At 40.2% G+C, this 25984-nt stretch overlaps 1 protein-coding gene across 8 annotated transcripts in view; it reads left to right on the forward strand.

The window, feature by feature from the left end:
• CTNND1 (catenin delta 1) overlaps window positions 1–25984 on the forward strand; it is a 53688-nt gene continuing 27704 nt past the window's right edge. For 3 of the 8 annotated variants that reach the window (XM_078148545.1, XM_078148547.1, XM_078148546.1), the window contains exons 1-2: window positions 1–152; window positions 25447–25564. The gene's annotated coding sequence lies outside the window, so the exon portion shown is untranslated. Of the gene's footprint in view, window positions 153–449; window positions 521–25446; window positions 25565–25984 lie in introns of all 8 variants that reach the window. The other 5 variants (XM_078148548.1, XM_078148549.1, XM_020974347.2 and 2 more) reach the window with 4 other exon arrangements.

Genomic DNA, 25984 nt, shown 5'->3' on the forward strand with positions numbered 1-25984 from the left:
GGCAGACCAGTTTGTCACCACCCAGCCTCCCTTGCCTTTGGCTGGGTGCAACTTCCATTTTAGGTGTTGGATCTGGGAGGAAAGAAAAAAAAAAAAGAAGAGGAGAGAGAGAAGGAGAGAACGGAGAGGAAAGAGCCGTAAAGGAGGAAGAGGTGGAGAAAAATTAATTGCATTATTGTACTTGTCTTTCTCAGCAATACTGGCAAGGATTTAGGTTCCTTTTTGTAAAGGATTGTTTTTTTAGAAGTCTGCAAATGAGGTGTTGTATGTGTGTGGATAATGTGTACAGAAGGGGCATGATAGGCTAGCCAGTTGAATTTTTAATTTTTGCTAACTAGAGGGATTTTTAAAAGGTGCTGAATGTTTGGGAGAAATTCAGCTAGGGTAACTGATTTTAAAACAATTTTTTTCCTCTCAATTTTTGCTACTTTTAATTGTATTTTTCAAAGCAAAACAGCAAGGAGAAGGAACAAACTTCTGGGTCTCCAGCGCTGGGAGCTAGCTGAGCAGCTCCTGTGGGGTAAGAGCAGTCCTGTGAATTTGCCTCTTGGTGTATTTTCTGACTGTATATTGCCTTCTAGGTCTCAGTGAACACATTTACATAACCTTTGGTAACAATTCAAAAAGTTGGTTTTTGGTGTATTGTGTGTGGGTTGAGACAGGAATTTATCTTGAGGTTGAAAAAGCTGGTTTCGCAGATGGCTTTTCATATGTTTTAAAACTTATTTTACTTTTTGCCCTGCTTGTGGACGTGGAAAGTTGCAAGGAGATTTGCAGCTTAAGCTGTGGTAGTGGTTTCCCACTCCCTTCTTCCCCCCCCCCCGAGTGTGATTAAACTCCCCTAGTCCATTTCAGCCTCATGCTTCTGGGTGGATCCCGATTTACTTTTCCAGGTGCAGTGGGTGGGAGCCTCATTCTCTTGTACTGGCCCTGCTGCTTTGCCTTTTAAAAGAAAACAAATGGATCCCCGTTGACTGCATTTCCCTTTTCTTAAAACCACCTTGGGTTGTTAAGACCCCACCCCCACCCCTCGTCCCCGCCCCCCAAAAATCTGCAAAAACTATTTCACAAGTTTTGGAATTAAGAGGTCATTTAATTTGAGTGAAGGAGAAAAATAGTTTAGAAATGATTTTAGCTTTTTATTTATTTAGGGTGATAGGTTAGCAGAAAACTCTTGCACACTTGAGTTTCCGCTTCATTTGAAGGATTTTATAAGGAAAAAAATTAAAAAATAAAAACCCTTGAAGGTCAAGTTTTGTGGGTGAGTAGAGTTTTAGTTGATTTTCTAAAATACCAGAAATCTGTAGCATTGTAGACCACTGACTTTTTTTTCTTATTTTAAAGCTTTTTTATTTGTGAAGTACTTTTTTATATGTATTTAACAAAATTTTAGATGATCATGTGTCAAATCATTAGCTAAAGACTGAGACTTTTTCTCCCTTTTCCCTTTTCATAATCAGAGCTACTCTCAAAATTAAGTATGGAATTAAATTCTTGACCCAATTGCAACAAAATGGGCCTTAATTCAGTGCCCTTTAGTACTTAAACTATCATACCTTTAAAAGCCCCATAAATGGTTTTTCCCTCCCCTTTTTACTTAGGAAACTTCCTTGAAAATGTTTTTCTGTGCAAAACTATAGAGTGTCGAGGGAGTTACTTTCTTAGGGGTTTCAAAGTAAAATGGAATTTCTTCCTTTTCTGTGTAATGCCGAGAACCAAAGTGAAAAGATTCTTATGAGCCCTATCAGTACTTGTTTCTTCCTTGATTCTGCAGTCTAAATTTAAAAAGAAAGGATGGCACGTTTATGACTGATACCCTAGGAGATGATTGATTTTCCCTTTGGGCTGTCATTTTTATTTGAATAGGGGTAGAAAAATTTGGAGACTTCTCATCTCCTTTTTTCTGCCTTAACTCCAGCCTAAGGTTCTGAGTAGATTTTTTGGATGACTGATCAGAATTGCTAGTTGACCCACTATCCCTCTAAAACCTTAAAGTGGGTGTCTGTTGAGAAAGATTACAAAGACGTTTTGAAAATGCAAAATAGGCTCTTGAAGGCTGGGTAATGATGACTGGGTCTGGCTTTAAGTGGATAGACACTGCACAGTGATAGTAGGACCCAAGGAAGTGTCTAGAACGAAGGTTCTTAACCTTTTTTGTGCTATGGACCCCTTTGGCAGTCTAGTGAAGCCTACTGACCTCCTCAGAATAATTTTAAAAATTAATAATTGAATGAAATACCAATTTCTAGTTAGACATTAGTAAAAACAGAATTTTTTCCCAGAGACACCCCCCCCCTTGAAATATATCCTTTGGTTGGTGGACCCCAGGTTAAGAAACCTAGGGGTCTAGAATTAGTGGAGGCAGCCCTAGACATTGTCATTGGCCTGTTTTAGACAAGGAGACTTGTGTGGTTTTTTTTTATCTTAATATTTTCAAGAATTGTAGGAGGTTTGGAACTTGGGAAAAGGGTACCTTCTACCTGCTCCCTCTTTTGGAAGTGGGAAGAACGCCCTCCACTTTTAGTGTTAGGCTAAGCAGGCATATTTTTGTTTTGTTTTCACCTTTGTATTCATGATCTATTTGATAAATGTTCCGGTGACCTTTGTTCTTGAGAAATCTCTCAGAAGAAGGTAGGGTGTTATGGGGTTTGTATTATTTTTTTCCAGGAGTGTTGGAATTGAATTTGGGGCAAATTCTGTAATTGCATTTTCTTAGGCGTACAGAAATGGGACTATAAAATTTGCCTTTACCTGACATGGCATTTAGAGGATCTTACTACCATTTTAAGAAAGCTCCAAGTAGTTGAAACCTGGTTGTCCTATTCCCTGAGGAGATGTAGGTGACAATCTTGTGAATGTAACTAGTCTTTCAAAGGAGAAGTAAGATAGAATAGCTGGAAAGAAATGGACCTCTGTGGGCTCTTTAAGGGACTATGAGTTGCCCTGAAGAAATCATTACATCCTACTTCTGATACCAGGTTCTCCTTTACTTCTGCTTCACAGGCCAAGACTACTGCAGTTTCTAGAGGGTGGTTTAAACAAACAAACCCTAGTAAATGGCACAACGTTTTCATCTTGTTCAAGGTCTTCACTTAACTTTTCCATATTGGTTTAATGTACAGAATATTCTGCTTTTTTTCATCAAAGGAAAACCTATTAACTATCTACTATTTCCATAATGGGGGAAAGGAGGCTGGGCCAGATATGGATACTGTTTCAACCTTTTGATGAGGAACCTTGCCTTCTGTGCAGCGTCTGGGTCTCACCAATGGTTTTACTTCTCCAAAAAAACCTTTGTATGATTTGGGCTAATCTTTGCTTCTTAGTCATCTGTCCAGCAGCAGGGATGGATGGGTTGCCGATAGATCCCCAGGGCTGTAGTACAAAAAGTATTGGTACTACAGAAAGCATCGGTAATACAAGGACAAAATCTAAATGCGAGTGAACCCTCCCAGCCTTTGGGGCTGTGTATTCAATCTTCACCTTTTAAAAACCTTGAGTTGTTGACAATAGAGCATGTAAGTTATAGCTTTTTTTTCCTCTATTGTATGCCTTCTGGCAAAAATGTTGTAAAGTCATAGTTTAAGGCCAAAAAGTCTTGGGCTTAGTTTACTCCAGATCTTTGGAAGCCACTGCTGCCCTTCCTTAGCATACTGAAACTTAAGAGTTTTTTATGTGGCTCTTTTTGGAAAGAACCAGATGCCTTGTGGGATTCATGTAATAAGGACATATCCTTATTGTACATGATATACATCATAGATTATATATATATATGAAACATTCCAGTACTGGTTATGTTAATTTTCTACCTGAAATACTTTCTTCTCGGCTGAAAGTATTTTATCATTTTTTGTAAATTTGGAATTAATACATTTGACTATGAATGTTTCTGAAAGAAGTGTAGTACTTAGTTTTTATGACACTACTTCATTTGAAATAATGTCTACGTTGCACCATTACTGTGCTGCAGCAGATTTTTTTGTTCTTGTGGTTCAATAATACTGTTTTTCATACTTAACCCACATTCATAACAAGATGAAGCTCACTTTTACATGAACCTTACTTAAAGGGGTCGACTGGTGGGGATTGTTCTTTAATCTCCTTTTCTCTCCCCCCCCCCAAAAAAAAAGGATTAATGTGGCACTCAGTTGAAAATAGGGATTTCTCTGCTGAAGTGCAGCTGCCTACAAGGTTGCCAATAGAGCATTGATGTAGCCTGGCAAGGAGATTTTTTTAGAAGGAAGGAACAACTGCTCTGGTTTAGAATGACCAATGGGGAATAGAGGGCATGCATTGATTTGTGTTTTTGTTGTGTAGCTTATTGGGCATTTTGAAAGTAGTTTGTCTCTTCAAACTTATACTTTGTATAATAATTTGTTATTAAATATTAAATAGTGAGAATGGAACTTGGCTATCCTGGTTTAGCAAAACTCCAGTTGTTAGAGGTTCCCAGATGAAATTTAAGTCTCCCTCAGAATGCTTTAGATCTGATGAAAAAGGATGGGCAAAGTGATGATGGGCTTTCTAAAGGATCCCCAAACTTATGCATTTTGTTTGTCAATGATTGGTAACTGGGGGCACTTCTACAAAGTAATTTTATTAGGTTTCAGTAAGTATTGTGGTGGATTTTAGCACATTAATAGTCAGTGGCCTCAATTTTTATTGTCTGAATTTTGAAGAGTTTTATTGGTATTTATAATCAGTCACTTATTTCAACACCCTGCTTTGTTTCAAAGCAAAGACAGTACAGTGAGCTACATCTCTCAGTGTATGCAATATTCTGTCTTTTCTCTCTCTTTAGTCCATCCTTCACTGGATTGATTATCTGTTCTGTGAGATCTTCACTGGTTTTTCAGTTGCTCAGAATTAGGCTTCCATGAAGTGATCTTGTCATTTACACCATTGCTATTGTGTGCATTCTTTGGTTCTCCTTTATTCTACCTCAAAATTTTGGTTTTTTTCTGAATTTCTCAAATCCACTTTTTCTTGCCATGCAGTAATATATTATTTATATATAATAGTGTGCTTAGCCATTTGCCAGTCGATGGGCACCTACTTTTTTTCCCCGTTTCTTTGCTACTGGTAAAGAATATTGCTTGTGGATATTGTGGTGTATGTTGGACCTTTTGTTTCTAACCGTACGACTTTCTTGGTGTATATAACTAATAGTGGGATTGTTGGTTCTAAAGATGTGGACAGTTAAGTCGCTTTTCTTGCATACTTCCAGAATGTTTGGGCTGCTTCAGAGCTTCAGTAATAATTCATTAGTGTTCCTGTTCTTCCCTACCCCTTCTAACACTTGACTTCCCAAATGGACTTCTTTTAAGGAGAACTCCATTTTTTAAAGATGCTTTAATATTTGTGATATAAGAAACTTGGACCCAGTGAGGTTGCTGAATCGTTAGGTTTTCTGAAATGGGAGCCGTAAGTGTGCATCCCTTTGAGGAAACAACCAGATAGGTGTTCCAGCAGACTTTAACTCTGCAGCTTTTGCACTATCTTCTGCTGTATCTATTAAGTCTATGAAGTAATCTAAGATGATACACTTGTGGCACTAATAGACATCATTGAATGTATTCACTTTTGACCCATTTGATGGTTTTCTTCATTGATATGAACATTTTATTCATTTGATATTACCTGTTCAATGTTTGATTATAGATCATCCAGTAGTGTATGACAGCTACCAGTCTGTCTTAGAGGAATGTGTCAAGTTAAAAAATGTCCTTCAATAATAGTTTTATCCTTTTATAAAGGATTTTATACCAATACTAGTTAAGTATAATTGGGTAAAATCATCAATAACTTTGTTTTTGCCCTGATAACATTTCTACTTTCTTGACTCTTCATATATCTATAAGTCCTAGAAACAGGAAAAATTCAAATATGATAGCATTCAGCAGCCTGTTTTTTTTTCTTCTGTGGTACACTGTTACCAAATTTTTAAAATGTATAGTTTCCTGACTTTCGAAAAAATTCAGGAGCATTTTGAATAAAATGCACAGATTACTAAAATTAGAATATAATTAATTTCCTACTTCTCCATCCCACTTCACATTGGCTAATGTAATTGGAACAGTAAAAAAAATATGAAAAGTATTGCAAAATGTCTTATAAAGTGATAATATAGCATAGAGAACATACTATTCTCATATAAAATGCTTGTTGCTAGCAAATCAGTCACATTTTTTACTTAAATGATCATTTGTAAACATTAGGTTCAGAATAAAGTGGATCTGAAAAATTTATCTTTCAAACCAGTTTTCTGTTATTGAAAGCCATTACTATGCATTTAAAATTTTTTCTGAATGACTTTTACTGCCAGATATCTATTGGACTTCTGTCTTTAAGTGAAAGGATCTGCCTTCATTGTGTTTAGCAAATGTTGTGGAGCTACTCTTTAGTGAACTAAAATGAGTGGTAAGATGAGGCTGGAGATTAAAAAAAAATCCTACTTTGCATAAAATATTTGTGATATATGCGATAAATTGGTGTCAGAGTTCAAATACATCTCTCCATTGATTAGGCCCCTTGAGTAGAACCTAACAATAGTAATAGAAGTTTTTCCTACTTAATTCTTTAAAGACAGGTGGTACCTTGTGAGTTGTCTCTTCTGGTCCATAAATTATGCCTTTATTGACTAGAGACTGACCACAAAGGGGCTGGTCAGGCTGATATTATCAGTAGTTGTTAAAGCTAGAATCTTTAGTCTGAGGTCTCATTTGTCTTTTATAAGGATGGAATTTCCCATTCATGGTGGTACTTGAATCTATAAATGAGCACCTTTTCCTCATGTCCTGTTTATCAACCTCAGCCACCCTCTGTTTCAATGTCTAGAAAACTTCTAAAAGCTTCTGTTTTCGTGAGCATTTATTTGTCAGACTGCAGGAACTTAGTTTGAATCCTAGCTGTACCACCTTAACTATAACCAGTTGACTCAATCCTGTGCCTCAGTTTCCCTGTCTGTAAAATGGCGCTAATGATGTTTTATGTATCTTACTGAGTAGTTGTGAGAAAAAACACATTATAAATATTAAAACACTATTTAAATGTGAGCTGTTTTAAAGGATAGTGGCTTGAACTTAAGAATTGTAAAGGTCTATTCCCCTGCTCTATGATTTATAGAAGCTATGATGAAAATCAAGTCAACAAGCATTTATTAAGTGCTTGCTATGTGCCAGGTACTGTGCTAAGCTTGGAGAATACTGATATAAGCCAAAAGACAGTCCCTAATGAGAGAATTTGGAGAGGTTCCTTTGATTCTTGTTTATTTTAGTATCTTTGTATTTGCAATTATCAGAAATTTATGGTACCTTTGATTCTTGTGCAGGAATAAGTAACCAGGACTCCAAGCAGTGAGGCAATTTCTGGTGGCCTTTCCCCTGATTCCTTTTTCCTTTCACTTCTCATTCTTGTCTCCTCTAAAGGACTGAAAAGTTTCTCTTTTTTCACTTGCCCTCATTTTATTTCTTACTTGGGTCAGTATCATTCATGTGCAGTGCTTGACCCCAATGGTAATTTTAACTAGCTAAAGTAGCTTTCCATTCTTGTTTTAGAATAAGCTACATTTTTTTCTCTAAGGGAAAGAAATTAACCATAGCATTTTGTAGACCATTAAGCACTATGCTAACAGAAGCTGCTGTTAGGATTAGCTGCTTCAAAGTTAGTTAGGCTGTGTCTGTATTAAATATGTAAAACTGGCAATTCAGTTCCATTAACAGTGTGTGCCTCATGTGCTGGGGATTCAAAGTTACAAACAATCTCAGCCCTCAATGGGCTTACCATCTACTACATGTATGTATGTATGTATGTATGTATGTATGTATGTAAATAAATATAGTGTAAGAAAAATTGAAAGCAAGAGCATCATTAGTTGGTGGGGAGAGGGATGGGAATGGAGGAAGACTTTTTAGAGGAGGCACCTAAGCTGAGTCTTGAAAGAAGGTAATTCTGATGTAAGTAGAATTACCACTGTCCCGAATAATGCAGAATGTCATTGAATCAAGTTATAGGACTTTAATGTTGGAGTGTGCCTTTTAGTCATCATGTAGTCCAGTGCCTTTTCTTTGACAGACCAGAAAGTTGAGGCTCAAAGGTAAAAGTCAAACAGCTACTAAGTGACAGAGCTAGGATTCCATATCTAGTGTTCCTGATAGTTGCTAATTAGCAACTCACATTTATAAGTAGGGCCAAAGAGGTAAATTCTGTCTCCAAGAGAATTACTGGTTTTGTATAGGCCTCCTTGAAAATGCTAATGGGAGGTTTTTACTTCCTGTGTGGGAAACTGGAGATTTGAATGAAATACATTAATGAATTGCTGTAGTACTTTAGGTTGCAGGTCCCACTTTGAGGAAAAAGGGTTTTGGTGGTAGGGAATTTTAATAAGCCAAATTATCAAACTGACAGTGGAAGACATAAGACATTGTTAGAGAAACTAGGCCAACCTTTCAATCCAGTTATCTCAGCACCTGCAGTTCCCATTTCAGGGCAGGTGAAGTGATCCTCATTGAACTGAAGTAGAGACTACATATCCAGCACACTTAAAATAGAGGAGACCTATTTTAAAAGACAAATTGGTGCCAATCTGATTCTTTTTCACTGCTCCTTTGTTGGAATTTGGAAAACTTTTCTCTCCATTGACTGCCTTTAGAATTTTGTGAAGCAGGCCAGATTTTGCCACGTGAATGTCTAACCTGCTGAAAGTCAGCTCGTAAGGAAATACTGTAGCAAGTTTTTTCCATAAAAACAAAAGAACAAGGTCCAGAATTAGAAAAGTTTCAGAGTAATATAGATGTTTCAGGGTACCAGCTACTATAGTCCTGTAACTCTTCTCTGTCTCTCCCCCTTTCCCCTCATTGCCATCTTCAGTCGATGTTTTTTGGAGTATCAGTATTTTGCTTAGGTAAATTATGCTTTGTCATAATTTATCATATGTCATCATTAATGACAAAACAGTTGCCTTGGAAAAGTTTGGGGAGTGAAGTTGAAGGCTCTATCCTTGCCTTTGGAGATAGCCCCCACCCTGTATCTATTCCTGAGCATTTTCCTTCGGTGCAGACAGAACTAGATCCAATTGGGTTTCTTCTTGAGAGTACTTTTTGGTCTAGTGTGTGGTGTGCCCTTGGTCAAATATTTATTTTATTTTGAATTTAATAAACAATAAACATTTCACTTTTCGTAGTAGAATAGATAATGAGGATTGTGCATGAAACGACTGGTCTCTATTTTGTTTAGCTTGCTTTTCTTAATTATACGTACGATAAGTTTTCAGCCTGTAGCTTCCAAAGCTTTCCTGCTTCTCTGTGCTTCTTTCTGGATTTCCGTTTACTCTCTTTCTGTATTTCTGTGAAGAGATAGGTAAGCAAGCTTCACCATCAGTACTCTAGAATTAAAATTGGCTTTTGTATTGATTTGTGTGTTCAGATCTTTCAAAATTGTTTTGCTTTATATTGTTTTTATTTTCCTGGTTCTGCTCATTTCACTCTGCATCAGTTTATACAAGTCTTCCCAGTTTTTTGAAATAATCTATTTCATCATTACTTATGGAGTAATACTCAATTATGTCCTCATGGAATAATTTGCTCAGACATTCTTCAATAAATGATACTTCTTTATTTTCTAATTCTTGGCTACTACAAAAGAATTGCTTTAAAATAATTTTGTACATTTGAGTTCTTTTCCTCTTTATTTGATTTTTCTTTGGGTATAGGCGTAATAGTGGGTCAAAGGGTCACTTTGGTGACTTTTGATTCATTGTTCCAAATGACTTTCCAATTTCTTGGCCAAATATTTAATATGAAATACCAGCTTTTCAATCTTCTCTTTTCTATCCTTTCATCCTCTGAAACATCTCCTTGCCCACTGGGCAACAAATTTACTGATGGACCACATCCATAATCTCCTGAGCTTCAGGAAAAATAATCAGATAGTGATTTTATGGGTTTTTTTATGTATCAGAAACAGATGTTGCCTGGTTGGCTTGAGAATGGAAGAAGAGAGATCAATATTAATGATTGCTTATTTTAGGCCGATCCCTTAGGAGAAAGTTAAAGGACATAAACACTCCCTCTTTTTTCCTCCCTCAGTCCTGAATCATCCAGTCTTGTACTTTCCCTTTCATGGCTCCTATAGTCACTCAGCAACCTCTGTGAAAGAGTCTCTCTGTTTCTTTCTTGATTTGGAGTGTAGCCCTAGAGCCTGACCTGGTTATCCTCTCCTTTTCTCTTTAATTACACCTATCTAATTGTCGTTCTGTTATCTTCATATCATTCTTGGGACGTGACCTCAAGCAGGAAGCATTTTTTTTCTCCCTTTTTCATTCACTTCTCCCTTTGTTCAGTAACTATTGTTTGGTCTAGGAAATAATCTAGACAATCCTACAGATTTCCTGAAGATTTGGGAGTTAAGTGGGTGGCATATTTCACTCTCATCTAAATGGAGAGGTGTTAGAGGTTCGCACTTATTAACCACTTCCTGGTGCCAATCACTGTACTACAAATTCAGAGACAAAAATGAAAACAGTCCCTGTCCTTGAAGAGTTTATCTTCTACTGGGGAGACAGTACACATATATACACAGTCCCAAATGGTAAAATTAATTTTATTGAAGTGGGGGAAAGGTCGGTAAAACCAAACAGTATATCAGAGAAGAATGACATGCAGTGTTCTATACTCTGGTCCCCTACCTCTAACAAGGGGGGAGGGAGAATTGCCATCTCATCTCTTTGGGACCAGGCTTGGTTATTTATATGCGAAATAAATGCCAGGTAACTTTTTCAGAGGGAAAAGTAATATAATAGCCATTGGAGTTATCAGGAAAGGTTTAATTTAAAAGGTGGGGCCTGAGCTGAGTTTTGCAGGAAACAAGGGACTTTTAGAGGCCAAGGTTAGGGAGGAGTGCATGCTAAGTATGGGGAGAGGCCAGGGGGAAGACCAGTACAGAGGCATGAAGGTAGGATATTAGCTTCATTGTCTTAAGGAATTCCAAGAAAGCCAGCATGACTACTAGACTGTAGAGTGTGGGAAGGCAAGCAATGTCTAATAAGGCTAAAAAGATAGATTGGGACCGGGTCACAAAGGGATTTCAAAGCCAAACAGTGGAGTTTATATTTGATCCTAGAGGCAATAATGAGCCTCCTAGTTTGAGTAAGGGAGTAACATGGCTACACCTGGGCTTCCAAAATAACAGTTTGTGTGGAGCAGAGATTGAAGGGGAGAATCTTGAGGCAGGAAGACAGATAAGGAGGCTTTTAGTAATACTCCAGCAGAGAGGTGTTGAGGGCCTGAACTAGGTTGCTAGCCAGGTCCATAGAGAAGGGGACAGTTTAGAGATGTTATAGAAGTAAGAAAACACAGAACTTGGCAACTGAATGGATATTTTGCACAAAAGAGAGGATTTGAGGATGATACTGAGGTTCTGAATTTGGGTGACTGGAAGGATGGTGGTTCCCTCTACAGAACAGGGAAGCCATCTCATCTGAGTCTCTTTTCATTTTACAATTGAGGAATCTGAGGCCCAGGGAAGTAATATAGCCTGGGCTAGGTCAAATAGGCAGTAAATGACAGAGCAAGGATTTCTTGAACCTACATCCTCTGCCTCCAGATTTTCTTTTCTACTGCCTGATGTTGCCTCCTTCTTGTTACCTTGCATACTATTTTCCTTTCTTCTGTATATCCCAACTGCCATACAATTTCCTAAGACATCCTCTACCTTTTCCCTCTCTTACTGTTTATATAAAATTATTTTGATAATCAAACTTTGTTATTCCAAGAGTCTAACTTACTATTCTCCCAATTGGCTAACCCTTTCAATGAATAATTATTGATCCCTTACTGTATGTAAGGCATAGAATGGGGAAATAGAGCTGTATAATAAGACATGGTCCTTACCCTTCAGGAGTTTATATTCTAGTAGGGAAGATTAAGTACCAATAAGGGGTCATTTCTAACAGAGTTATCAGGAAAGACTTCAGAGGAAGTAGCATGCAAGATGGGCCTTGAAAGATAGATAGGATTTTGATGATAAAGATTGTGAGGCAAGGATGAGGAAGGCATTCTGGGCAGTGGGAAGAACCAGTTACTCTTTGGGAAGTGGCCTAGATGAGCTGGAGTGTACAATTTGTATTAGAGGAAAGCATCTTGTAGAAAGAGAGCCATTGACTTTAACAGTTAGAAATTCTTTGAATGCATCTCTTCTAACCCATTCGTTTTTCAGATGAGAAAATGAGCTTAGAAGTTAAACATCTTCTCCAGTATAGCTAGTCAATGGCAGAACCAGGATGACAGCTCCAGATAACAGCTGGAGCCATATCACAGAGAGTCTTGGATACCACTCTAAGGAGTTTAGGACTTTATATTTGGTAGGCAGTGGGGACATACTGAAAGTCTTGAGGTGGGGGAGTGATTTGAGCATAAGTCGTGCTTTAGGGCAGCTAGGTGGCACAGTGGATAGAGTACAGGGCTTAGAGTCAGGAAGACCTGAATTAAAATCTGGCCCCAGATACCTACTAACTGTATCACCCTGGGCAAGTCACTTAACCCTGTTTGCCTCTGTTTCTTCATCTGTAAAATGATCTGGAGAAGGAAACAGCAAACTACTCCAGCATTTTTACCAAGAAAACCCCAAACAGAGTCACCAAGAGTCTGAACGCAATTGAAACAATTGGACAGCAAGTGCTTTAGGAACCATAACAGTACTGGAGTCCTCATCTGGTCCCGTCTACTTACTTTCTTCACTAGGGGGACATGCTGAAAAGGTGTTCTGGTTTAAAAAAAAAACTGTTTATTGTCAGGCTGATAGTATGGGCAATCTGGTGTGAACTGAGGGGTGGAGTTGGGGGAGGTGTCCTCTAGAGCAACAATTATAGACCCTGGAATCCACCACCATGTGGTGCTGAGGAAGGGTTTGTTCTTTGATTTCTGCCTTCTTTTTGTGGTAGAGTGCCTGTCTAGGATTTGGTGGAGCCAGTAAGACGTTCCATACCTGTGGTCTCTGTGGCTGAGTTCACACAGAGCCTCTATTCCAGGATGAATAATTTGTGTCAGATGAGTATGAATTATATAAGAATGATTTATTTCATTACCTCTGTATTTCCTTTTGGGGAGATAGGTTTAGTAAATCTACGTGATGGAAACGCAGCTTCTGAGTGTACCAATAACTCTTAGACATACATTTCTAGTTCTGACCTCTCTGCTGAGAGGCAGACCCACAATTCCAAATACCTAGAGAACATCTTCATCTGGATGATAGATGAAACTCATCATGTCTAAAACTAATGCTAACTGTTATTAAACTAAGCTTGGCATTTTTCCTTCTTGCTTCCTTTCTGACCGCACTTATTTTTGCTAATGATATCACCATTCACTCAGTCTCCCAAGTTTGAAAATTTAAAATTTTTTCCTCCTTTATCCCATATCCATTTTCAGCTTCTGGAAAATATTCTTGCATCTGGTATAGTGGAAAAAGCAGTGGACTTTGGAGTCAAAAGAGACCTGGGATCGAATTTTGCCTTTGAGACCTGCTAGATATGTGATCTGGGCAAATCACTTAAACTTTCTGAGCTTCAGTTTCCTTATCTGTAAAAAAGGCATAAAAATATTTGTAGTGCTTTTACCACACAAGGTGTTGTGAGGATCAAATGAGATAATGTGTGTAAAATACTTCATAAGCATTGTATAGTCTTTTTGGGTCAGATCTGTGATTTTATGGGTGGAGGGCATTCCTGCTATCAATACATATTGGCAACTCTTCTGCGGCTATGTAGTCTTAGTTGTCTCAGCTGTTGAGAAATTTAGTGATTTTCCCAGAGTCACACGATCGCTGCGTGTCCGATTTTGAACTTGAAGTCATGTCTTCCTCACTCCAAGGCCAGCTTATCTAGGTAAAATGAAGGTTTTGGAGTAGATGGGCTTCTGAAGGTACTAATAGATTTCTGATCTCTATTTTAACATACCACACCCTGTACCACCTATTTAGCTCAGACTGTGGCCTATGCCTGGAATGCCCTCCCTCTCCCGTTTCTAAAGTCTAACTAGAAGTTTTACCCATCTGTTGAAGCCGAACTCACATGCTATCTCTCTCTAGGATTCTCACCTCCCTGCCCTATACCTAGGTCGGTAATCTTTCTCCCCTCAGGCCTCACAGAATAATCGGTTTTGTAACATCATATATTTTATAGCAGCCTGTGTTTGTTTCTTATTTTCCTACTAAACTCCTTGAGATTAAAAACTATGATGTTCATCTGTGTATCTTCCTAATACTTAGCACAGTTCTCTACATTGAGTAAATGGTGGTGATGGCTGTAGTAGGTGTATCCTGCCCTACACTAGAGTTACATAATGGGAGAATCCCATAGTTAGTGGTGATTCATTCATGTAATATGTTCTAGATCTTGTCCATTCAAGTTCTATCTAAAGTGCCTAGCAAGGCCATTCCAAGGAGGGTAGACTTTATAGCTGCCTTCTTGGAAAGAGATCCTAGCAGCGCATAGAGGACATACCTGCTGGGAGGAAATATGCCCCAGAATACATCCCAGTTCTTCCCTCTCTGTGTTGGAATAGGGTAGCAGGTCGGGGAGGATGTCTAGCCAGGCTCAGCAGGACCATTTGTGTAGAACTTCATGGGAAAGGGGAAGGCATGATGTCACTTCCTGTCTGAAGAGGAAGTTCTGGCTTCCTTCCTTGGATGACTCGGGTTAGGGGAGGGAATTACCAACTTGGTGCTACTATAAGCTGGTTCCCTGGGCTTTGGGCAGTCTGATAGGGCACAGTCAAGTCTGAAGAGCTGCTGCAGAAGCCTGCTCCTTTCTATGTCACATTTCAAATAGCTGTGTTATGAATGTTGGGCAACTTCTCATGCCCTTGTCCTGCTAGAAGCTCTGCTGCTCATGGTGTAGGGATCTTTCTCTTGTCCCCAAACAGACAGACTAACAAACAAAGCTTACCATTCCACCTAAGCCCATACCTCCCTAGTGCACATCTGACATTGGAAAACCAAACAAGGCAAAGCCTGTGGAGAGTACTAGATTTAGAATTGGAGGCCAGGGTTCTGATCTCACCTCTGCCACTGACTTGCCCTATGACCTCTGGCAAGTCTTCTCATGTCTCTTGTTTTTTTTCTTTAACTGTAAAATGAAAGGGTTGGAAGCCTCTTTTTAAATTATTATCTGTGAAGATGCAGTTAGCAGAGAACCCTCCTGGGAAGGGGGTATTGAAGATTCTTATTTTTAGAATGAGCCTAAGGTGGGGGGGAGCGTTCATCCTAAGGAGGGCCAGTTGGCGTGTTTGCTGCTATTCTAGTTCAGGCTTCTTCTTCCTGACCAGTCAATTGTATTAAATTTTTGATGTGAGTTTGAACTAGAGTCCCTCGGGATAAGGGGAGAGAGATTGGAGGAGGGAGTGGAAACAGCTGGTGCATTCATCAGCCCAGCTCAACTATTCTCTTGCAGAAGGATGTGTAGTTCACTAGCAAAGTCTTAGTAATTCTGAGACTGAACTCTTAGGCATTCTGAACTCCATGTAGGAATGTTAGCAGTCTAGAGTATAGCCAAACATCATGCCTATTGTATTTTTTCCCTTTCCAAAAAACTTTTCTACCTGCTTTGGAACTGAGCTGTGGGAGGTCAGACAGCAAAGCAAGAATATTTTGATCATGTCTTGTTATGTCTCAAGCTTCTCAAATGGCTTTTCATTGCACATTCATTATTTCTTTGGTTGGTCTTTGCAAATCTGTCTGCCAACAGAGATGCATTTAGAACTTGGGGCATCTGATGATGTCATGCTGAATTGCACCAGGTTTGCTGTATTGATCTCCTCCCCCTCTGACCTAGCCTCTTAGTGACTGAGTGGAGGTCTGAGTCAGCAGTCACTAGTTCTGTCTCACCTGCTCTTTTTGAGGCAGGGAACCTGGGAGGAGGGTGGCATGATTTAGCTGTCTCTAATTTCCAGGGCTTTGTCCTGTACAATCCCAGATTTGTAGGGAGTCTCAAAATATATGCCCCTATCAGTGTCATTTATTTTAGTACTACAATTCCACAAAATGATGTTGAATTGGTCCTGTCATTTATCTTAAGTTGTGCCTTAGTAGAGAAAGAGTTTGGGTTGGTATATAGTTGAGGGGTTTTTTGGGTTTTTTTTTTTTTTTTGAGGCATTGTGGTTTAAGTAACTTGCCCAGGGTCACACAGTTAGTGTCTGAGGCTGGATTGGAACTCTGGTCCTCCTGACTCCAGAGCTGGTGTTTTATCCACCAAGCCACCTCTCTAAGATTTTTTTTTAACCTTCCAGTTACTATGAAAGATGAAAGAGTAAGGTACAGCTTACAACTTTAGATGAGAGTTCTTGTGTTTTATTTATGCCACTGTGTGTGTTTCCTGTTAGAAGTGTCCTTTTATGTTGGTGACAAGGGACAGTGGTTTAATAAGACATGGTCAGGTGTTATTAATTGCTTTCTAGGATATTCACATGCTATTATAACTTTTAATATGTAAAACACAGAGCTGTTTAATATTCTTTTCTATCCTAGGCTTCAGACTTCAAGTGGCTTCCCATTATCTACAACCCCCTCTCTTTGCAGTTGTAGCAAAGCCATAGATGTGGCCTGAATCTCCCCGTTTCTTGTGCCAAATGTTGAACTACTTATATATTACTCCTCTCTTTGACCAGGGCCAGTCATCTGGCAGGCCTGTGAGAGAGGCCCAGAAGGAGGAGGAAGGGTTGCTGACCATTAACTAGTGTAAGAGGCCGTACAGATGGGGCTGGGGATAACCCAAGGAGTTGTGAAGCTAAGAGTGAAATCTGGTCAGACCCTTTCTAAAAGTAACACAAAGTCCTGTGGGATTTCAAAACAGCTCTCTTCAGAAGACTGATCTTCCTCTTCCTTCTGGAGAGGCAAGAGTTAGTAGTAATCAAATCTTACCCTGACCTTATGAAGTTTAGGACATAGTCTCAGTGGACTGTTCTTTTGCAGCAAAAGGAACGGGTGTTGTTTCTCCTGTTGTCATGAATTAGAAGTAGCCTGTTCCCATTTCTGCTACTCTAACTAAACCCACAGTACCAGGGACAACCTTCTGTGATTGTTAGGAGATTATTGTGTTTGGGAGTGGAAGGAGGAAGGAGGTGGTAGAGTGAGAGGGAGAGAGGTTGGTGGGCATATCAGATAATGGTTGGAGGTAATCATCTTGACCTTTTTGTCACTTGGGGACATTTCCCCTTGTACTATGGCTGAGAGATCCTTCTTTATTGGCTCTCTGGACTGGAATGGACTTTGTTCCCAGCTGGTGATAAGCTGTTGTCCATATATAGCCCTATATAAAGTGTCGGCTGCCTGTGTTCTGTGGGCAGTTTTCTTTGCCTCTCCTTTGGGCAGTTAGGGAATTGAGGAAAGGCTGTGTGGTGAGGGAAGATTTGTCTTGCAGTCATAAGCCAGATTTGGGGCAGGGCGGTGTTGATGCCTGGAAAAGGTGGTTTCATTCTTGGGGGGGGGCGGTATGGATGATTGTCCCATTGGGTTGATCTAATTGAGGTATGAGGTATAGCCTTTTCCGCAGAGTCCTGCTGCCTACAAAGTGAGGAAGTACTGTGATGGCCAAGTAGGAATTTTTAAACCCCCTCCCCTTTCCCCTTCCCTGATACTAAATAGCCCTGCTGCTTTGGAAAAAGCTTGCGCTTCAGTTGTAGCATTGGTTTGGGGCAGGGAGAGGAGGGTTGTTTTCCCGAACATGATAAGGAACTGAACTGGGCAAAGTAGGAGCTCTGGCTGGTGATTGGTAGACAGGATGCCGTGGAATGTGTTTGGCTTGCAGCCCAGAATCCAGCACTCTGTATTTGTTTGTTTCTGGGAGACTGTGGTCTGGTGCTACTGTGACAGGAAGTGAGAAAGCTGGGAGTGGGGGAACGGGAGAGGGGCAATGTCTTTGTGGTTCTCCTGTGAAATCCCTTTGTCCCTGGAGAGAGCAGCTCTACTACAGAGTCCTGCTGAGAAGAGAGCCGCCTTTGTGTGCCTGATGGGTCTCAGATATGGGGATCTAGCAGATCTCGGTGATTGGAGAATGTGAATTCTGGTCATTATCCTTTTTTTTTTTTTTTTGGATTCTAGTACACTTACCACAAGGTTTAGATCTGAATACTGTGATAACTTAAAGGTCTATTAAGATTCTAGTTATGTCTTATAGTAAGTGTATGGATTTTTGGAAGATGTGGGGTGGGAAAAGGGAGAAGGAACATAGTATTCCTTATAGAAACATCCCAATTACAATTTTTGTATTGCATTTAATATGTTCATTGCTTAAACTTTCTTGGGGGCTTGGTACTTGAGTAAAAAATGTAAGTCTTGCAAGAAGTGGCCAAGCTCTTCTTTATTCAGATTATTAACTGTCAGATATATAACCTTTGCCAAGAACAGGCAGACAGGAGTGAAGTTCTGGGGGCCCTTTTTCTAGGCCTCCTCCCAAGAATGACCCCTGCTGCTGGGCAAGGGTGACACTTAATGTGATATGAATACAAAAAAATGGCAGGATCAGAGATTCCTGGTTCTGCATGAAAGCTGTGTATCTGCAGTTTTCTTGAAATAATTTTTGTCTAGACTGAAACAACTCCCTCATTTCGTTGTTATTTCAGCCCACTTTCTACCTCAGCTCTAGAATAGGTATCTGTCACTTCTCGCATTGTAGATTGGGTGGCTGAGCCTTCAGACTTTTGCCAAGCTGGCTGTTTGGTGAGCTCTCACACACAAACCCCCCTTTGACTGCCCAGGAGCACAGCTGCCCTGGAGGCAGATTGTTAACATACCTCTGGAACAATCCCTGCCCTCTGTCCTGCTGTCTACCAGCGCTGTTTCTTTCTTTGCTTAGCTTCCTACCCCAACTCTCCAAAGTTTTCTGCTTTTGACGTGGTCGTAAAAGAGCTATACTTCTGGGGTTTAGCTTCTTGAGATGGAGGTGACCAATGAGTCACCTGTCTTATAGGCTAACTGTTTTAGGGTCTGGTTTAACAGAGGTGCAAGTGGCTTGTTTGTTATTACTTACTATTAACACTTTTTCTCCTTCCACATATTTTTCAATCAACCTTCCTACCCTCAACAGTCTGTCCTTTATGGAGTTCCTTTATATTTTCACTCTTTAAAGTGGGGGAAATCTGGGTGTAAAGCAAGCTTGAATCCTATGACTAAATAGGGACCCAGTGTTTGAGATGATAATTTTTGTTGCCTTTTCCCTGTATTCTCATCCATTTCCTTTTCAGCCTTCTCAGAAAAATTAGCTATGAGTAGTTATGCGCCCTCTCTCTTTGAGTACCAGCTGACTCCCCCCCCCCCAGCATACATTTACTGCTATTCATCCTGTAATTGAAATGAGGCCCTTTTTGTAAGCCAGGTTTTCCTTCTCCCTTCTCATTACTTAAGGAAATGGTTCTTGTTTCTGCTGCCAATACAGAAGTATCATCCCCCTCCTCCCCCTAGTCTGGTCACTTTCTTTCAAAAGTTCTTGACTTTCTTTGTTGCATGTCCAAGGGGGAAGGAACATCCTTCATGGCTGAAGGCAGGTTAGAACTCTGAGTGGCTTCCAGTTGCTTTCCAGAGGCTTTGGGATGAGTAACATGACAAACTAAATCTTCCTTGTCCTTTTTAGGGTAGCTCTAAATTGTAGGAAATTTGAGATGACAGGAAAAAGGAGAGTTTTTGGTAAGTAGGCTGCCTCTTTTTCACCACCACCACCCCCCAAAAAAGAAAGAAATATGAACTTCAGAAAGTTATTTTTTTGGATCCTAGTAGTCTTAGGGCTTAGATGTTAATGGGGTCTCTATGTGCTTTGTTTCTAGTATTGGAATATATGAATTCCTGAAAGATTTGGAATATTTATATTTGAAGATTTTGGCTTTTTCAGCCCTCTAAAATAACTGAAAAGGTACATCATCAGGAGAGATACTAAAAAAACGAAAGCTAAACTACAAAGAGTTAAATGCTCCCTTTTCATTTCTCCTATGCTTTCTTGCTCCTCATTGTGTACCCGACTTTCTTTCCCCCTCAGATTTCTCTGATTGAGAAAGGGAAAAGGCATTTAACCTCTCCTCCGCCTCTGGTCTTACAACCTGGCATGCCCCTCCTTCTAGCCCTTCCTTATCTTAGTTTTTTTGAAATCTGGCTCTCCTATGCCTTTCCTTATAAGGCTAGGTGAGGTGCCTTTGGCAAGGGTACAGCTCGGGACACAGGTAACAGTGTCTCAGACTTTCTGGACTAAGAGAATTCAGTGTTATCAATCCCAAGTGGAGGGCCCTCAAGAGGCACATGGAGATTGGGGGAGGAGAAGAGGTGAGTTGGCTAGGCCTGAGAGATCAGAAGGACTTGTTAGACCAGTCCTGTGTGTGTCATGCATGCTCTGGGGAGAAGCAGGTTTTGTTTCTTTCAGAAGCCTTTCAGATCTGGCCCCAGCTCTTTAGTTGAGAACCACACCCTTGCTTTGCCACGATGCTGGTATAGCACCTCTCAGACATTTTATTATATATGGTTTTAACTGGAAAGGCCCCACAGAATACTTGAAGGAAACAAATGAAATTCCCATCTGGCCTTCATCTTCTAAAGTAGAAGTTAACTAATTTTTTTCCCCAGATAAGTCATAGTTTGAAACCAGAAAGAGGGATAGAGCATAAAGGTCAGAATAATAAAACTGAACAGATTTAAGTACCGTGTTGACTAATAGCTACTATCCCACCCTCCTTTTGAGGTCTAGGTCTCAATTAAAAGTGTTTTAGAATCATAGATGGAACTAAAATGGACTCGGGCGGCAGTCCAGCCCATTTGATGTACAGTTAAGACTGAAAGATGTTAAGTGACCTGGCTGCTTACAATCATGCAGCTAACTAGTGAACAGTCCAGGGAGTTAGTATTCTGTTCTTTTGATGCTTGCAGCTGCCTCCTTACTCCAGACTTGTCTCTTTATGTTCAACACCAGTCTATTCAGAATGTTTTTCTTCCTTTAGAGAGATTGCTCACAGAACTACATTTAACCATGAGGATTATTGATGTGTTGAAATAAGACTTTTCCCTCACTGTGTTTCCTGTAAGATCCTTTCATTTTCCTTACTAGTGCTATAAGAGAACCAGGTTTGGAATAAAGCAGAGCCATGGGGAAACGTTGAAATTGCCACCACCCAGGTAAAGGCCCAATTCTCAAATACGGCTTCTGGGCTGGGGAAGGATTTTTTTCCCCTGCAGTGTAGCTAAGAGGAAAAGAGGAAATCTTTTGGGTCTTGTAGAAGTATGCTATTTAGTAATGGGGTTTTAGAGCAAAAGAAGGTGATTTCTTTCCTAAGAAAGGCATGACACAGAAGAAATCTAATGTGTGTCTTTAGATGAATAGCAGAGGGGTAGAGTTGGTAGGAATGGGTTGACATTAGAAGTGAAACATGGGAAGAGAGAGACTGGAATTCTTTTCAGAGTATGCTCCCTCTATATCTAACTAGCAAAACAGGGTGGTAGAATTTGAACCTTGTAACCTGCTGTAGGAAGCATTGCTCTGTGCTGAGATATATATCTGTAAAGTATTGATTTATGTTCCTTTGCAGTAGGAACAAAATGACTATCCTTTTGAATATGTTAAGGGTTCCCCAAGAACTAAAAATGATATCCATGACCTTTGAGGCAAACACTAATTTAGGTAATTAAACGCTTCTCTAAAATTCCTTTCGAGTCACAACATGGGAGGTCAGGACACTGGGAATTCACTTTCTGGTTTGCTGTATGCATACACTTATCAACACTTAAGTCGAGAGGTGTTTTTTTTTACATTTACATTTTTAAAATTTATTTGAAGAAGAGAGACTCTATTTATTCTTGTTTTGAGCATCTAAAATTCAAGTGTGAGTGGTTAAATGTGTGCTGTTTGGTCCCAGTGGGCAGAACTAGAAGCAGTGGGTGGAAGTCGTAGGCACAAATTCAGGTTAGATATGAAGAAAAATTTCTTTACAATTTAGGGTTTCTTGGGAATTGGCCATTGAGGTCCCTTCCAATTCTGTGATTCTGTCCAAAAGGGAAATGTGCTGCCTCTGGAAGGGTGGTGGGTTCTTCCTCATTGAAGTAAGGCCTTCTAGAGAAGTCGAGATGTCTGCTAGGGGATTCTTGATCAGGGCCTGGTTGGACTAGGTAGATTGTGAAATGTCCCTTCCAGTTCTGATTCTGTGACTTGTGATTTTTAAAAGTACAATTTTATATGACTCCTTATTCACTGACTCAGAAGGCAGCCCAGAGTCCATTTAGTCTAATCTGTATCTTAATAAAAATCCCTCTGTGACATACACACTATCTCCTGAGGTAGCCCATTCCACTTTTGGATAGCTATAATTATTGGAATTCTTTTCCTCTGCTTTAAGCCTAAATTTGCTTCTTTGCAACTGCCACCCATTGTTTCCAGGTCTGTCCTCTGGGGCCAAGTAGAATAGGAGGAGTTGACATTGATATAGCACTTTAAAGGTTTTTCAGGTACCTTACATGCATTACCTTATATAATCCCTAAAATAATAAGTTATTATCTTCATTTTTTAGATAAAGAAACAGACTGAGAGGTTAAGTGATTTGTTCACATTTAACACATGATGTAAGAGTCAGGATTTGAAACCAGTCTTCCTGACTCCCAAGTCCAGCACTCTTTCCACTGTGCTTAATTATGTCTCTAGGTTGAAGATAACTGTTATTGTCCCTATGTTTTTTCTTCACCAGGCTAAACATCCCAGTTCTTGCATCTTATTGATCTTCATTTGGCCCTTTTCCATAGCACCAGTATCCTTCCTGAAATGTGCCGGGACTAAACACAAAACGTGACCTGTGGTCTGACCAGGGCGGAGCTGGACAGTCACCTCCTTAGTTCCAAACACTAAGCCACTGTTAATGCAGCTGAAGATGTAGTCACTTTTTTGGCTGCCATGTTATACTGATGCCAACAGAAATTGCAGTCCACTGAACACCCCCTCCCCCCACCCCCAGCTCTCATTAAAATAATCAAACTGGTGCCCAGCCATGCCTCTCTCGTCTTTGCTTTTGAAGTTGATTTCACCTTCGAGAACCTGTTTTAGTGTACTGATTGGTGTGATTATCTCTTGTTAAGGACCACCTTAGATCTGAAATTCTCAAAAAGCTAAAGAAATGAAGCTTTGTGTGGTGTTCTTGGAAGAAGTAAAAGTGTGACTAGACTGAATTGTTTCATTTTATAATCGCTCGAAAGTAGAAAAATCATTTGTCCTGTTTCTTTTAGATGGATCCAATTCATAGAAATCTTCAATGGTCCCTGTTGCCTCTAGGATTAAATACAAATTCCTCTGTTGTTTGAAACCCTGTACAGTCTGGCTTCCACATACCTGTCCAAACTCATTTCCGATTATTCCCTGTCCGCTACCCTCCATTTCAGTCAAAATTGGCCTACTATTTGTTCCTCTGTCGATTTTCCATCTAATTTGCTCCCTTTCTCTGGTAGTGATTCTTTCCTTACCTCCACTTCAGGCTGCTTCCTCTAAAGCACAAATCAGACATTCCTCTTACCACACCCCCTACCCCAAAGCATTAGCACTTTCTCCCTCTCAATTATATTTTTTTATTGTGTTTTGTTGTTGACATCCAGACGTGTGATTTCATTTGTTCAAGGAACTCTGTTAAGAAGCTCTACCAATGCAGATAGACAACTATACCACAACTTAAAACCTAGAGAGCTGTCAGGAGTGTTTAGAGTCATGACTTGCAGCAAAGGTAGATTTGGACCTATATCTTCCCCCTTTTGAAGGCAGGCTCTCTGAAGCACCGTATTGCCTCTGTTTGGATTTCTTTGTCTTCGTACCTATTATTTCTCCCTACTCCGACCATAGGGTGTAAGCTCCTTTAGGCTAGGAGTTGTTTGGGGTTTTGGCTTTGAGCCAGGCTTTTGTATATAACACCCTCTGTGCCAGGCACAGAGACAAAACCCCCAAATCAAGACTGCCCTTGAGGAGCTAACATTCTCCTGGCAGAAAACAGGACATCTGTAAAGTATTTGGCCATGCTAGGGTCAGAACTCAGGACTTTAAACTCCTAATTGTTTTTTCTCTTTTAACCCACCCCTTGATCCTGTTCACCTATAGAAATTTAATGTTTTTAGAACCAGAAGCTCTAGATAAAGTTTTTCTCATCTATCGTTTTTGCTGCCACTTACCATGTTGGAATAGATCTAGTAGAAGAGAAGAGGAGAGGGAGCTATTGTGGCACTGTGGTGAAGAATTTTTCCCTGTGGCCAGGAGGGTTGTCATTGTATGAACTATGGTAGTTATGGTTTGGGCCTTTCTTAGCAAAGGAAGATTACAGGGTGGAGGCTGTCAGTAGGAAATGCAACCGGGCTCCAGTTGAAACTAAGTGACAAGGAGAATTTTTGTTAGACTTAATCTACTTGCCGTTTTCCATGTTTTTGCCACATCAGAAGATTCAAATTGACTTTTTTTCCTGTGCACTCAAGTGTAAGGAGTCCTATATGACTTGGAGAGGTTACATACTAAAGACAATTTCTTTGAATGATAGTTGCAACCTTGGAGGCAGAAATAAGAGACTTAAACAGCAGAGCTGTAAAGGAAATTTCAGGAGGCTGGAGGATGACACTTGTCATAGTTGAAAGACATTTGTAAGATTTCAGTTTGGATAGGAAGCGGAACAAGAAATGAGATGAAATTCATGGGCAATGTTGTTGGGTTTGGGAACTGCATTCAAAGAAGGAAGTAGGAGTGGTAGAAGAATGAGCAGGTGTGTTTGGCATAGGAAGAACTTACAGGGCACCTGTTCTCCAGCCTCCTCTGGGCATGGTTGCTTGCTGAAGACTGCATGCACACGCCCTGAACTGGTAAAGCTGAGCAAATGGGACCTATCACAGACTGGTCTTAGAGGGCTGGCTTTGCTCTGGGGAGCGTGGGAAAAGGAGCTGAGGCAAGAGGCCCAGGCTAGGCAAGACTAGTCCCCACAAGTCTCTCCTTCCCTCTCCCTTTCCCCCCTTTCCCCATCCCCCATGATTGCTCTGGTTTCTCAAACGCCTTTATAGGCATGCCACGACTGGGCCCTCTGGTTTCCACCTTGGGGTGGAGAGGGGGAGGAAATAAGGAGAGAAAAGACTTGCTGATAGCAGCTCTCTTTTCTTTTGCTCATAGCAGAGAGAAAGTAGGTGGTTTCATGCGTAGACTATAACTCCCTTCAGATTCTCAGGTGGGCAGCTCAAGTTAGGAGGCTCTAATATGGGGCTGGAATCCAGATTTCACTAAAAGCTGTGTCTGTCCATTGTGCTGTAGAGCCAGAAGGTGTATGGAAACAGCAGTCTAAGGACTGTTGGTGTGAAGAACTCCTCTTCCCTCCCCATACCCAGAGTTTCTTTCTCTTAATCCTTCCCTCTGTTCCTACTGTTTATTTATTGGGTGTATTTATTTTCCTTCCCATTCCCTTGCTCCCCGCTATCTCTGCAGCTTTCTCCTTCCTGTTTCCTCCCTGGTGGTGGCTGAGATGTTTCTTCCATGACTCTTTGCATCTAGACTGGGCTGTTCTCTGTTAAGCCAATCAAATCCGACCTTCTCTTCTTAACAGGTGTGTATGGAAACTTTAAAAAGATATATTTTAATAAGATTTTTACTTTTCTATTTTGGGGGGTAAAGAGGGCAAAGGAAATGTTTTGGGGGGTGGAGTGGGTTTGTTTAAAATCTGCATTTCCCAGTGATTTGTTTGGGGTACAAAGTTTTATACTGTTTCTCTAGGGTCCCCAGTGTGAATGCCCTTTCCCCCTTGATTTTCTGGCCAAGCAAACAATTTGCTGTTAGTGGGTTGAAGAAATGGTTGGGGATGGTTTCCTTAGCGTGTTTCTCTGAGCACAGAGAAGAAAGGCATTGGCATTCCTCCCTCTCCCATCTTTACCCTTTCTCCCCAACCCACACAGAAGTCTTGATTATTGTGGCAATAACAACTAGGTACCTTACAGGGCCCATTGACATTTAGTAATTTATCCAAGAT

Source organism: Phascolarctos cinereus, unplaced genomic scaffold (assembly GCF_003287225.1).
Source record: "Phascolarctos cinereus isolate Bilbo 61053 unplaced genomic scaffold, phaCin_HiC Scaffold_9;HRSCAF=440, whole genome shotgun sequence".
Classification (NCBI taxonomy): Eukaryota; Metazoa; Chordata; class Mammalia; order Diprotodontia; family Phascolarctidae; genus Phascolarctos; species Phascolarctos cinereus.